Raw genomic sequence first — 12,170 nt, 5'->3', positions numbered from 1 at the left:
TCAGCCATGGGGATGGGGGTGGTGATGTGTGGCGCAAGGCTCGATCCCAGGACCTGGAGATCATGACCCGAGGCAAAGGCAAACATCCAACCATCTGAGCCACCCAGGCACCCCTACATAAACCTTTTATTTGGAAAATAAAGAGCAAATGTTAGCAGAGGTGGCTATGAGGAGGGCAGAGGAAATCAAACACTTAGCAGCGTCCAGTGGGTTTCCCCTTCACCAAATAAAAAGCATTCTGTTAAACGTAGAAGGCAAGGAAGAAAAACATGCACACGTGATGCCAGGAAAAACCTGTCTGCTCTCAGTGACCTGCGCAATTATTCAAGGACACTGCATTTCTGTAAAAAAGACAACTGAAAAGGTGGCGGGGTGTCGAGGCTCAGAAGGACCCTCCGTAAGGGGTTCCCAGTGCTGATGCACATCTTAGAGGATGCCCTGTCCCCTTCACCCGCGTCCCTCACCAAATTTACAACATCGGAGTCACAGCCCTAGACACAGAATGCTAAAAACCACGAGTCTTCTGCAGCCGTGGGCAAGCTCCAGCCTGAGGGCCAGCCACCTATTTTTGTCAATAAAGTTTTATTGGAACACAGCCACGCCCACTTGCTTCCCTGTTGTCTGGCACTGCTTTGGGGAGTAGCCACGGCAGAGGCTGTGAGGTCTGCAAAGTCTGAAATATTTACTGTGGGGCTCTTCACAGGAGAAGTCTGCTGATTCCTGGTCTACCTTCTCTGCTTGGTTCATTCTGGAAGGGAGGGCCTGTTCCAACAACCAGAATGCACCCAGCGGGGCTCATGTGGCGCGAGAAGCTCCCATTTTTAATCCCCAACACATGGAAGGCAATGGAATAAAGGAAGCAGTGGAGTGGATTAACTGTGCGAAGTCATTACTGAATTCCAGAGCCCTGAGACAATCTATGCTGGTAGAAACAGGTACCCAGTTGGTTTCTGAGCATCTCAAGATCCCGTCACTACTAAGGACACCAGCTACAACAGTTAACGCAAGTCGGCAACCAGCTCCTATACTAGGAAAATTCCAAAACCTTGCAAAGACCTTCATTAGTATTCCTTCTAGTCCTGCAAAGGTGTGAGTGTGAATATATTTTAATCTATTTCACGTCTCAAGGTCAGGAAGAAAGCAGTTTCGTGTACTTATGTAAGCTAGGTGCCAGGCCAAGCAGATGGAACTATTTTTGCTTCTCTAAATTGATAAACTTTTGTATTTGATGAAGGTGGTCTTTGAACGCATGAGGGAAAGGAACAGATTATATAAAGACAAGCAAACAAGCAAACATTCAGTGTATGGTAGCACCAGGCACCTCTTTATACCATATGGCAAATGGTATTCTCAGAGGAACCAGATTTAGAAGCTTTTCAGGCAAGAAACTAGTTCTTAAGTTCTCCTCTGCTTTCCTCTCCTCACTTGCTGGGTTCCCAAGCATGAGCTGAAGTCCAATGCTTCATTTCACTTTAAATAATGTGAAAATTACTATGTCTGTAAGGAATCTAAGAAATGAAGACTATCAGCTTGTCAACTTGTTCTCCCTTACGAGTCACTAGAAATAGGAGGCTTCTGCGGTTGGGTGAATACGGTGCCCTCAGAATTCACGGAATTCTACAAAATTCTACGGAATGTGGCCTCATTCAGAAAAAGGGTCTTTGCAGATACCATTAACTCAGGGATCTCAAGATGACATCGTCCTGGATTAAGGGTGATCCAGTGACTGGCATCTTTACAAGGCCAAGAGGGAGCTCTGGATGCAGAGAGACACAGACACAGAGACAAACAGAGAGAGAAAAATCAAGTGAATACAGAGGCAGAGACCTGCGTAATGCAGCCACAAGCCAAGGACCCAACGCCTCGGGCAGCCTTCCAGGATCCTTCCCTAGAGCCTTTGGAGGTAGTGCAGTGTTACGGATACCTCGATTTCGGACTTTTAGCCTCCAGAATGGTGAGAGAATGAATTTGTTATTTTAAGTTACTTGCGATGGTAGCAATTTGTTACAGCAGTCCTAAGAAACTAGTACGCTTCTCAGAAGTCCAAGCTATTAATTGTACTGCCAAATGCTCCCTCTTTTGCTAAACGTTCTTCCTAAGGCATGGTGCACTGGGATCCCAAGGCACTGTTCTGACACTGAGGACGGTGACCCCTTCTCGAGTTGGGGAAAACAGTTTCCCGCAAAATAAAATAGGACAGAAAATGCCAGAGACGATCTTGAGTGAGGAAGATGAGTATTCTTATTCTTTGCTGAAACTCTGGATCCGATTGTATGTGTATGTATGTGCTTACAAGATCACAATGTCATAAAATGTTGGTTTTCCTCATGGTCATGGTCAAAACCAAACACACTGTAGAGTCGCAGAAGCCCCTATCTTTTGGCCCATCAACAAGGGGAACCTTCTTGACCAATGGAAAGCTACCCCAGTTTGGAACATCTTCAGGAGGAAAGCACAATCATGGCTGCCGGAGGCTTGGGAACAGGATATGGGGAGTGACTGCTCATGGCTACTTGGTTTCCTTTTGGGGTGAAGAGAATGGGGTGAGGAGTACATATAAATATATTAAAAGCCACTGAATCATACACATTCAAGTGGTGAATGCTATGGTATGTGAATTGTAATAGCCCCATTTTTAAAAAAAGCAGCAGCAGAATGCCAAGTTGTGGACAGCAGGGAAACTAGAAGGCCTTCCCCTCTGATCAGGGCTTTTGGGACATTCTAGAAGAGGGAGAAACACCAAAAGGAAGGTTTTAGCTTCCTGCCTGTAAGCCGGGTGGAGCTAATGACAAACTTAAAAGCACTAATTTACAAGATGTGACTTATAATTAATCTTCAGACTTTGGGAGCAACCCACAGTGGTGGGGCTCCATTTTTTAACAATTTCTTTTTATCGACTTGTACATATACTCCGCATCTTGTTAACAAAGTTATATTTTTCAGATTAAAAAAGAAAAAAAAAAAAAGAGCTAAGTTGTATTCATTGTGGCAACTCGGGTCCCTGGTCCCCGGTGCTGAAGGAACGGATGGACACACCCAGACACTGCGGAGCCCTTCACAAGTAACCACAACCCTATGAAACAAGGAATGCTATTAGACTGGTAATTTTAGAGCCAGGAAACTGAGGATCCAAGGGCCTAAGTAGCTTTTGTGGTACCACAGAAGCAGGCCTGAGCTCCCTGCTACCATCTTTCTGCTCACGGTGCTCCCCTGTGCGCACGTGTCTAGAGAAGGGGCAATGGGAGTGGCCCGGCTGGAGGCACACAGAACCCTGAGTGAGGCCAGCATGGAGTTCTAGAAACTTCCACAGGAGAAGGAAATGCTGGAGAGGGTAGGGGGCAGGGCAGGTCCTGAGTCAAATGAGAATTTGAGCCTTGGAGCACTGGAACTGGAAAGTGGGTGTGGGCATTCCCAACTGGCTGCTGTCACAGATTTCCACAAACAGTGGCTGAAAACAACACTGAGGCTATTCTCCGGTGGGGCTGGAGGGCATGAGCGGGGTCGGGAGGGCTGCCATCTCCTGGAGGCTCTAGGGGAGAACACGTTTCCCCTCTGTTTCCAGCTGCTAGTGGCACCGGCCCTCCTGGGCTTCCCGCCCCTCCCGCCATCTCCTACGCTGACCTCTGACCTCGGCTTCCGCCTTCACACCTCCTTCCTGGACCCGGACCCTCCCACCTCCCTCTCACAAGGACCCTCTGGATGACACTGGGTTCACCCGGATAATCCAGGCTCACCTGCCATCTCCGGAAACCTCAATCACATCTGCAAAGTCCCCTCTGCCATAGAAAGTCACATGTTTGCAAGTCTTGGGGGTTAGGATGCGAGCATCTCTGCGGGCCACTGTCCTGCCCACCACACCAGTTATGATATTTTCGTCACGTCTGTGTGGTGGGAGAGGCGGTGGGCCAGAAGTCATGGCACAGAGGAGAGACACAGATGGCGCTCCCTCCAGGCTCCCAGTCCCGGGATGGGGGACGGGGAGGGGGGTGGCTGATGGCCGCTGCGAGCGGACAGGAGAGCCCTGCAACTGCAAGGGCTTTCGGGAGTCTGACTCCCAAGGCGCCGCCTCTCGTTACATAAGCACATTAACCAGATCATGGCTCTACCATCAGAGTCACTCTGTTTTCTCTTCCGATGGGCTTCGCATCACTTCGCGGCCAGGTCCTCTGCCTCTCTCCCTCGTACCTCCACCCCCCGCGGGCGACTGCTAGCCTGCCCAGCCTCCACTCCATCCCTGAGCACTCCAACCTCAGGGCCCCCAAGGGTCTATGAAGGGCTACTTTTACTGCTTAGACCCTGGAAGCCTTGGGATGGGGTGGATGTGGCTGGGGGTGGGATGGTGGCTCAGGGTTAGAGACCCTGATTACAGGGCAGGGAACACAGCTTCCCCCTCTCCAGGGCAAGATAAACTCAAGGGAGGTCCAAACTGGTCACACTGCAGCACCTACATGCCTCAGGCCAGCCTTGCTGCGTAAGAAGAGTCCTGCTAGCCCATGACCTCAGGGCCCATCACCTACCTGGTCGCCTACACCTCACTCTCTCCCACAATGCCATCGAAGCCCTGACACCCCCCCCTTTGCACAGATGAAAGTCTGGCCTCTTCCCACACGGTCCCTGTTTAGGCCCAGGTCATTTCTCAAAGAACTTCCCTGTCTCCAGCCTCTGCCTTTTCCAAGCTGGCCTCCACCCACTGATGGCTAGGGCCATAAAGTCCTCCGCGGTGCACGTCAGCTTGTAAGATACCCAACTCAGTGCTCCCTGGCTCCCACTCGTGCTGGAGAGGTGCTCCCTGTTTCTTCCGGATTTTCTTATCATTTCCCCTTGAATTTCTAGCTTCCTAGTTTCAAACCACTTCTTGCGATTCTGTCCCATGCCCATAACCATTTCCATTGTGCTTCTAGTTCTCAGCCTGTGTTCTGTCTGCCTCTCTCTGTCTCTTTTAAAAAAGATTTTATTTATTTATTTGACAGAGATCACAAGTAGGCAGAGAGGCAGGCAGAGAGAGAGAGAGAGGGATGTAGGCTCCCCGCTGAGCAGAGAGCCTGATGCAGGGCTCGATCCGAGGACCCTGAGATCATGACCCGAGCCAAAGGCAGAGGCTTTAATCCACTCAGCCACCCAGGCGCCCCTGTCTGCCTCTCTTACGCAACAGCTTTACGGACCTGGAATTCACATACATACTACTCACCCTTTTACAGAGTTATGAGTCGATGGCTTTTAGTGTGTCCAGGGTTGTGCATCGACCACCACAATTTTAGAACATTTTCATCACCCCTGAAAGCAACCTTGCATCCCTTGGCTGTCACTCCCTGGTCCCCTCTTTCCAGACCAAACAACTGCTAATCTATTTTTTTTTTTTTGTCTCCACAGATCAGCCTGTTCTGGATACTTCACATAAATGGAATCAGCCTTTTGGGACTGGCTTCTTGCACATAGCGCGACGTTTTCAAGGCTCACCTGTGTTGTAACAGGTATCAGAATGTCACGCCTTGTCACTGCTGAATGCTACTGTACGGCTGCGGCACGTTTCACTTTTCCCGTTCATCTGATGGGACACTTGGGTTGTTTTCACTTCATGGCTACTACGAATAACATTCCTGGGAACACCTGTGTGCCAGTTTCGGTACGGATCTATAGTCATCCCTCTTGGACATCTACCTAGAAATGGGATTTCTAGATCATACGGTAACTCTGTGTTTAACTTCTCCAGGAACTGCCAGACTGCTTTCCTACAGTGGCTGCCCCCTCATACAGCCCCTCCGGCAGTATATGGGGGGGGGGGGTTTCTCAGTTTTTCCATCTTCCCATCTCTCTTTAAATTCTTTGATTAGGAGCCTCCAAGTGGACACTGCAGATCACAGGGGCCACCAATCACCATATCCTGGTGTTATCCTGCTTCCTATGCCTACAGATGCTGGTTTTTGACTCTGCATTATGTCTGGTCAGTCACCATCCATTTCAGTATTGTGTGGGGCTGGGGAGCTACTGTGGATGGCTTCACCGCATACTATTCTTCCTCAAGTCAATTTCGCTCTGCCAAAGTAATCTCGGCAAATCCGAGGGGCCCATAAACAGTACATAAATGTCCTTGTGCACAGGAACATGCTGGATTCCAGCCAAGTACTTTGATGTGGTCCTTCCCTCCCTCTGTCTAATGCTGCAATGGAGCCACGGGGCACCTGCCTAGACCACCTCTTTCTTTGGCCTTTCTCACCCACGAGAACCACCAGATGATAAAATGTCCTGAATTAGATAGTGTGACAGTTGCATAACTCTGTGAAAAATCCACTGAATGGCACGCTTTAAAAGGGTGAATTTTATGGTACGTGAATTACAGCTCAATAAAGCTGCTATATTAAGGGCAAAAGAGGAGTGGCATGAGTTTAAAATGTAACCACCCACGATGTATTCAATGTATATTCTTAGTTAAATCTTGGCAACATTTTTTTTCAAAATATGATGTAAATTATCTTGTGTATTTGCTACTTTGAACACAACCAAGTGCAACTTTATTCTCCCTTGAAAACTAACTCAGAACAAGAGGGGAGAAGGAAGCAAGCTGAATTTTACACTTCAAGGGCAGTTTTTTTTTTTTTTTTTTTTGAAAGATTCTATTTATTTACTTGATAGACAGAGAGAGATCACAAGTAGGCAGAGAGAGAGGGGGAAGCAGGCTCCCTGCTGAGCAGAGAGCCTGATGTGGGGCTCGATCCCAGGACCCTGAGACCATGACCTGAGCTGAAGGCAGATGCTTAGCCCTCTGAGCCACCCAGGTGCCCCTTCAAGGGCAATTTTTAAAACAAAAATTAAGCACTGCAGCAGGAGCCCTTTCACTGAGGACATTATTTTCATCAGTTCGCCCCCTCCCCCCATCTGTCACATTCCTCCTCCAGAAAATTCCTACAGGCAGCTCCAGAGCTGTGAGAGGAATTAGTTTGCACCTGGAGAAAAGGGTTTTCAAAACACAGCAGCTCTCCACCACTTTTGGCACAGGGGGGTGGGGTGGGGTGCAGTAGAACTCAACTAATAAATAACAAAGAAACAAATCCTTTGGCCTAGGTGTAAAGTTTTAAATTACTTAAGAGAGCCAAGATGAAAAGGTTCTGGAAGTCTTAGAAGGAATTTGAAGAAATGGAAACAGGACCTAGGGTGAATGAGGAAGAACGAAGGAGACCTTGACACAAGGATCAGAAATATGCTGAACATGTGGTAGGTAAACACCCAGGGAGGCACAGCTGGTGACCACAGCCCTAGTTCCAGGGGCTGGTGACAAGGGTAATGGCCCTGCAGCCAGTGGTAATTGCTACTGTGTGACAAGAATGAAAATTATAACACAGCTGATGCCAGAAACAATGTACGTGCCACTTGAGCTTTCAAAGTGGAGGCATTTTCAAGTCAACTGAGAAAAAAAAGAGAGAGAGAGAGAGAGAAAAGGATCGCTTTTATCGCTTTTTCCGTTTCTCTATGCATGCCATTTAAAATAAAATAAGCTGCATAAACCCAAAACAAATTGTGTTTACAAGGACTGAATTTATTACGCCTTCTGGCGTTATGCTCTTACTAGCTTTAGAACAACCTTTTTCTCCAAAGGGCTTGACCCATAAGACAGCAAACGACTGATAAGGCGTACACTCTGACCCCGTCCAAACAACCACCAAGATGTTTAAGTTTTCCAGACTCTTTATTATTTGCAATGTCAGCCTAAAAATACAGGTCTGGGGGCATGCACATAGACACAGGATATACAACATTTACTGATCCTTCACTATATGCCACTCTCTCTGCTATGCACTTAAGACATATTACCTCATGGACTCTCTACCCAATCCTTATTCCCATTTTAAAGGTGGGGCGACTGAGGCTTAGCAAGGTTATATGGCTAAGATGTGGTGGAACAGGGACCAGAACCCAGAGCTTATCTGACACTCAAGCCTGAGCTCTTGAGACTACTCCACGCAGCTTCAGGATTAATCATTCACCCAGATACCTACAAAATCAATCCCAAATTGCCCTTGGCCATGGGGCTGTTCATGGTGTCCTGAACTCCCTCTACCCAACAAGAAGAAAAAAGGGGCTTTAAGGCTTCTGGCTGGAGTGCCACTCTCCCCGAATGAGGCGAACGGAGGGGAGAATTGTGTCCTTCGCTTCCAGGGTACAACTTACAGAAAACTTTTTTTTTTTTCCCTCCCAACAAAACTTTTTGCACTCTGCACCAGCCATCTCTCCTAGGGCTTCCATCTCAACAGAGCAACAGGTGAAAAAGACGGGGAAGTCAACGACCACAAACCAAGCAAGGATCAAGGGCCTCTGGCTTCTCCCTGCAGCGAAAGCTGCCCCGCACCAGCAACGGAAGATCCAAAGCACGCGCGCTCCGTATAGCTGTTATAGCTGTTACCCCAAAGCTCCCCAGCACCGAGGGGGTCCACTCCAGGGAGTGAGTTCTCCGCAGAGGCCCAAGCACCACGGCGCTGGTTACTGCTCACGGTTATCACGACATCCCCGGTCCTGCCCCGGGCGCTCCTGAACCTCGAGCCCGGTGACCTCCCTCTCCCGCGCCGGGGCAGGCTGCACCGCCCAAGGGCTGGAATTCGGATGGCGCCGGCGGGCGTCGTCTGCACCCCTGCATTCGCCAGTCAGTGCCCAGACGCACTGAAGGGACAGCCGGAGCTGCAGGACCCGCCCGCCGGCTCGGAGGGTCCACGGGGGCCCGGCCGGAGGCTGAGGCAGCCCCGGGGGTCCCGCACCAGAGGCCGCCCCCGTGTCCCGCCGGCGCCTTCCCGGGGCCCGAGGCCTCCCTCCCGAGCTCCGTTCTCCTCGGGCCCGCCCCTCTGCCCTCACCTCGGCCGGGTCCCCTGCAGGCCGCTCGCCGCCGCCACCGCTGCCGCCCGGCCTCCCCGGATCCACAGCAACCCGCAGCCCGGGGCCGGAAGCGGGAAGCCGCGCGCGCGAGCTGCGCGTGCGTGTCCCCGCCCCGAGGGCGGACCAGAGGGCGTGGCACGGAAGGGGGCGTGCCCCGCGGGTCTGCGGGTCCCGGGAACTGCAGGCTGTTTCTGGCTGACCCTGAGGGAGGGGTCAGGAGAGATCCTCCCGGCCTTGTGGGGGACCCGTGGACTTAGCCGGGAGGGTCTCTGCGGAGGGGGTGAGGGCGATCCTCGGGGGCGAGTCCGCGGGGATGGGGGGGCGTCTTGAGGGAATCAGGGGTGCCTGGAGCGGGGGATCTGCGGGCGCCTGGGCATGGCTAAGGGGATTGAGCCCGGGGCGAGAAGTCTGAGGGCAGCGTGCAAGCGATGGCGAAAACAGGCCCGTCGCCTTAGAAGAAGGGGCCGTGCAGGTTACAGGAAGCTAGACAAATCTGGGGGACATGAGCCGTAAGCCTCTCAGATGGCCCCAGACAGCCCAACGTGGGTACCAGATACCCCTGACACATGCTAGCACCCAGGCGGGTGCCATCGGATACTCAAAACATGCTTTCCGGTACCCTTGAATAGGTCAGATTAGGACATTCGTCTGGATCTGTCAGTTACCCTGAAGTGTTCAGAATCTGAAAAACATGACAAAATACCCCAAAATACCAGACGCCTTCACCCAGGAGCCATCAGATACCCCCAAATAGAAACAAATCAGAGACCCTACTCGGAAACCTTTAGATAATCCCCCAAAACACATACTAGATACCCCTAATACAGATACTGTCAGATACCCCGGCACAGGTATTCAGAGTCTAAAATACATGCCAGACCATCCCCCAACACAGGTGTTTTCCCACATGCCAGATGCCTCCCCCCATTGCTGCCACCCCCTCAGGGGCCATCAGATTTGCCAGCTCTGAGGCTGCTTGTTCCAATCCGGGTTGGCCACTGGTGAGACAGTTGGGCTGTGCCCAGATGAGGAGCCAAACACCTCTTTCACCAGATTCAAGTCGACCAGGCCGAGATCTGTCCAAGCCAGACTCACTTCAAAACACCCACAATCTGTGGCCGAGAGCCCTCACTTCAGAAACTGGATGGCGGAGTCCCCAGGAACCTGCCTCCAGTTTAAGTCCATTTTGTCAGTGTCGAGAGAGGGAGCACGCCCAGGAAATTGGAGTTTCCAGAAGTGTAAGGACGTGCTTCATCAGAGGTCAGAAACCTCACGCAGAGACTTTTGAGGTCTTGATGGATGTGTAAATGTTCACTCTCGGAGTGCCTATGACTTTGGGACTTTATTCCAAAGGCAGTGGGGAGCCATCCAAGATTTTAAGCAGGAAAAGCGGCATGATGCTTACTGCTATAGCTACCTTGGTCACGGAAACCTTCAGGTTGACATAGTTCTCCCCTAAATGTAGAAACCAGTTTTCTGAAGGAGCCTGGCAACAAGGAGAGGTGTCTCTTGCCTTTCTTTGTTCTTTCCATTGTGCATTTAGTATGCCCTTCTCATGGGCCCGGGACTCTGCTAAGAGCTAAGGAGACACAGAATGTAACTCTATGGCAGCGTTTCTTAGTCTTGGCACCACTGACAACGGGGGCTGGATAGTCACTTGTTGATGGGTGCTGTTCTGTGTATTGGAGGATGATGAACAGCACCCCTGTCCTCTATCCACTTAGAGGCAAGCAGTACCCCTGTCCTGACAACAACAACAAAAAATGCCTCCAGATAATTGCCAATGTCCTCTTGGCTGAGAGCACCTGGCCCAAGAGACATTCAGACACTGATATAGTCACCCCATCCACAGTCCAGGCTTCCTGGGGGAGGTGGCCCTGGCTTTGTTCTAAAGGGTGAGTAAGAGTTAGGTGGCCAAAGGATTCCAGGAACAGCACTGAGTGAGCAAGGTGCAGGTGCGTGTGGGCAGCCACGAGACTTCATGGTGGCTGAGTAGTGGAAGGGAAAAGTGGACAGGTAGGCGGAGGTCAGATCATGAAGAACCTCAGAGGTCAAGGCCAGTAATAAGACTGTCTGGAGGGGTGCGTGGGTGTCTAAGTCAGTTAAATGTCTGTCTTTGGCTCAGGTCATGATGCCATTGTCCTGGCTCACCTGGGAGTCTGCTGCTCTGCTTCTCCCTCTCCCTTTGCCACGCTACCTGCTTGAGTGCGTGCTCTCTCTCTCAAATAAATAAATCAAATCTTAAAAGAAGAAGAAGAAGAACGCTGGAACGGTGTTCTGTCAGTGGGGCTGGTCTCTGGGAAAGCATCTCAGCTCTGCCCTGGTGACCCACCTGCCATAATTTCCTAGAGTGTGACTCATTGCCTGTTCTGTTTGATTTACTGTGGGGCTATTTCCTCTAAGGGACAGACACTAACATCTGGCCTTGAATACCTCCAGTAGTGACAGGCGTGTAGCCGGCAATACCTGGGAGGTGCCAGCTCTCAGCCTGTCGGGAGTGAGCCACAGCTGATCTGGCCCCACGGGCCTCTTACACAAGTCTGGGAGCTGCGGTCAAAGCCCAGGGTTGTGGATCTGTGATTTAGCTGCTTGCTTTAACTCAGCAGCCCAGGGGAATGATGATGACAATGACAAGGGATGCTACCCTTGCCCATTTGTACCAGGCACCACGCTAAGGGCAACCCACGTTATTTTCCTTTCCACCCACTCCGGTCTTCTGTGATCTCAAATGGCTGTCCTGAAGGTCAAATATTGTCTCTAGGAGGTGGGGGCTTGATCTCCACCCCCCTGCGAGAAGGCTGGATTGAGTCACTCGCTTCCAAATAGAGTAGGGAGAGAGAAAGAACAGTAACCTGGCAGATGTTGTCTTAACCAGGGAATGAGGGTTCATTTCCTCAGGGATGTGAGATCCATAGCACTTACCCCCTGACCTGATGAGGCAAGAAGTTTCCCAAACCCATAACCCTAATTAGGAGAAAACACCCGATGAACCCAGATTGGGCGCGCGGGAGGGCATTGTCCTAGACATCCGGCTAATACCTCTCAAGACTGTCAAGGTCACGAACAATAAGGAAAGACCGAGAAACCTCACCGACCAGGGGGACGAGGGAGACAGGATGATGAGAGAGAACATAGTATTCTGAGTTGCGTCTGGAAACACAGAGAACCCAAATGGAGGAGGAAACCTTGGGGAGACATGAGGCAATAATACGGTATAATGTTGATTCCTGAGTTGTGACAGAGGTAATGTGGTCACGGAAAATGCCACCACGACAGGAATCTGGGTGAAAGTTAGAAGGGGACCGTCTCTG

General features: G+C 50.8%; 1 protein-coding gene across 7 annotated transcripts in view; it reads right to left on the bottom strand.

The window, feature by feature from the left end:
- The window catches only part of ARHGEF18 (Rho/Rac guanine nucleotide exchange factor 18), an 81,070-nt gene that overhangs the window by 45,500 nt on the left and 23,400 nt on the right, over nucleotides 1-12,170 (bottom strand). Inside the window, exon 1 of one of the 7 annotated variants that reach the window (XM_082732698.1) lies at nucleotides 8,839-8,962. The exons of the other annotated variants lie outside the window; for them this stretch is intronic. The gene's annotated coding sequence lies outside the window, so the exon portion shown is untranslated. Of the gene's footprint in view, nucleotides 1-8,838; nucleotides 8,963-12,170 lie in introns of those variants that run through there. 7 annotated transcript variants of the gene reach the window in all.

This window comes from Mustela nivalis, assembly GCF_964662115.1.
Source record: "Mustela nivalis genome assembly, chromosome: 1".
NCBI classification, from domain to species: domain Eukaryota; kingdom Metazoa; phylum Chordata; class Mammalia; order Carnivora; family Mustelidae; genus Mustela; species Mustela nivalis.
This window is presented reverse-complemented; position numbering and strand designations above follow the sequence as displayed.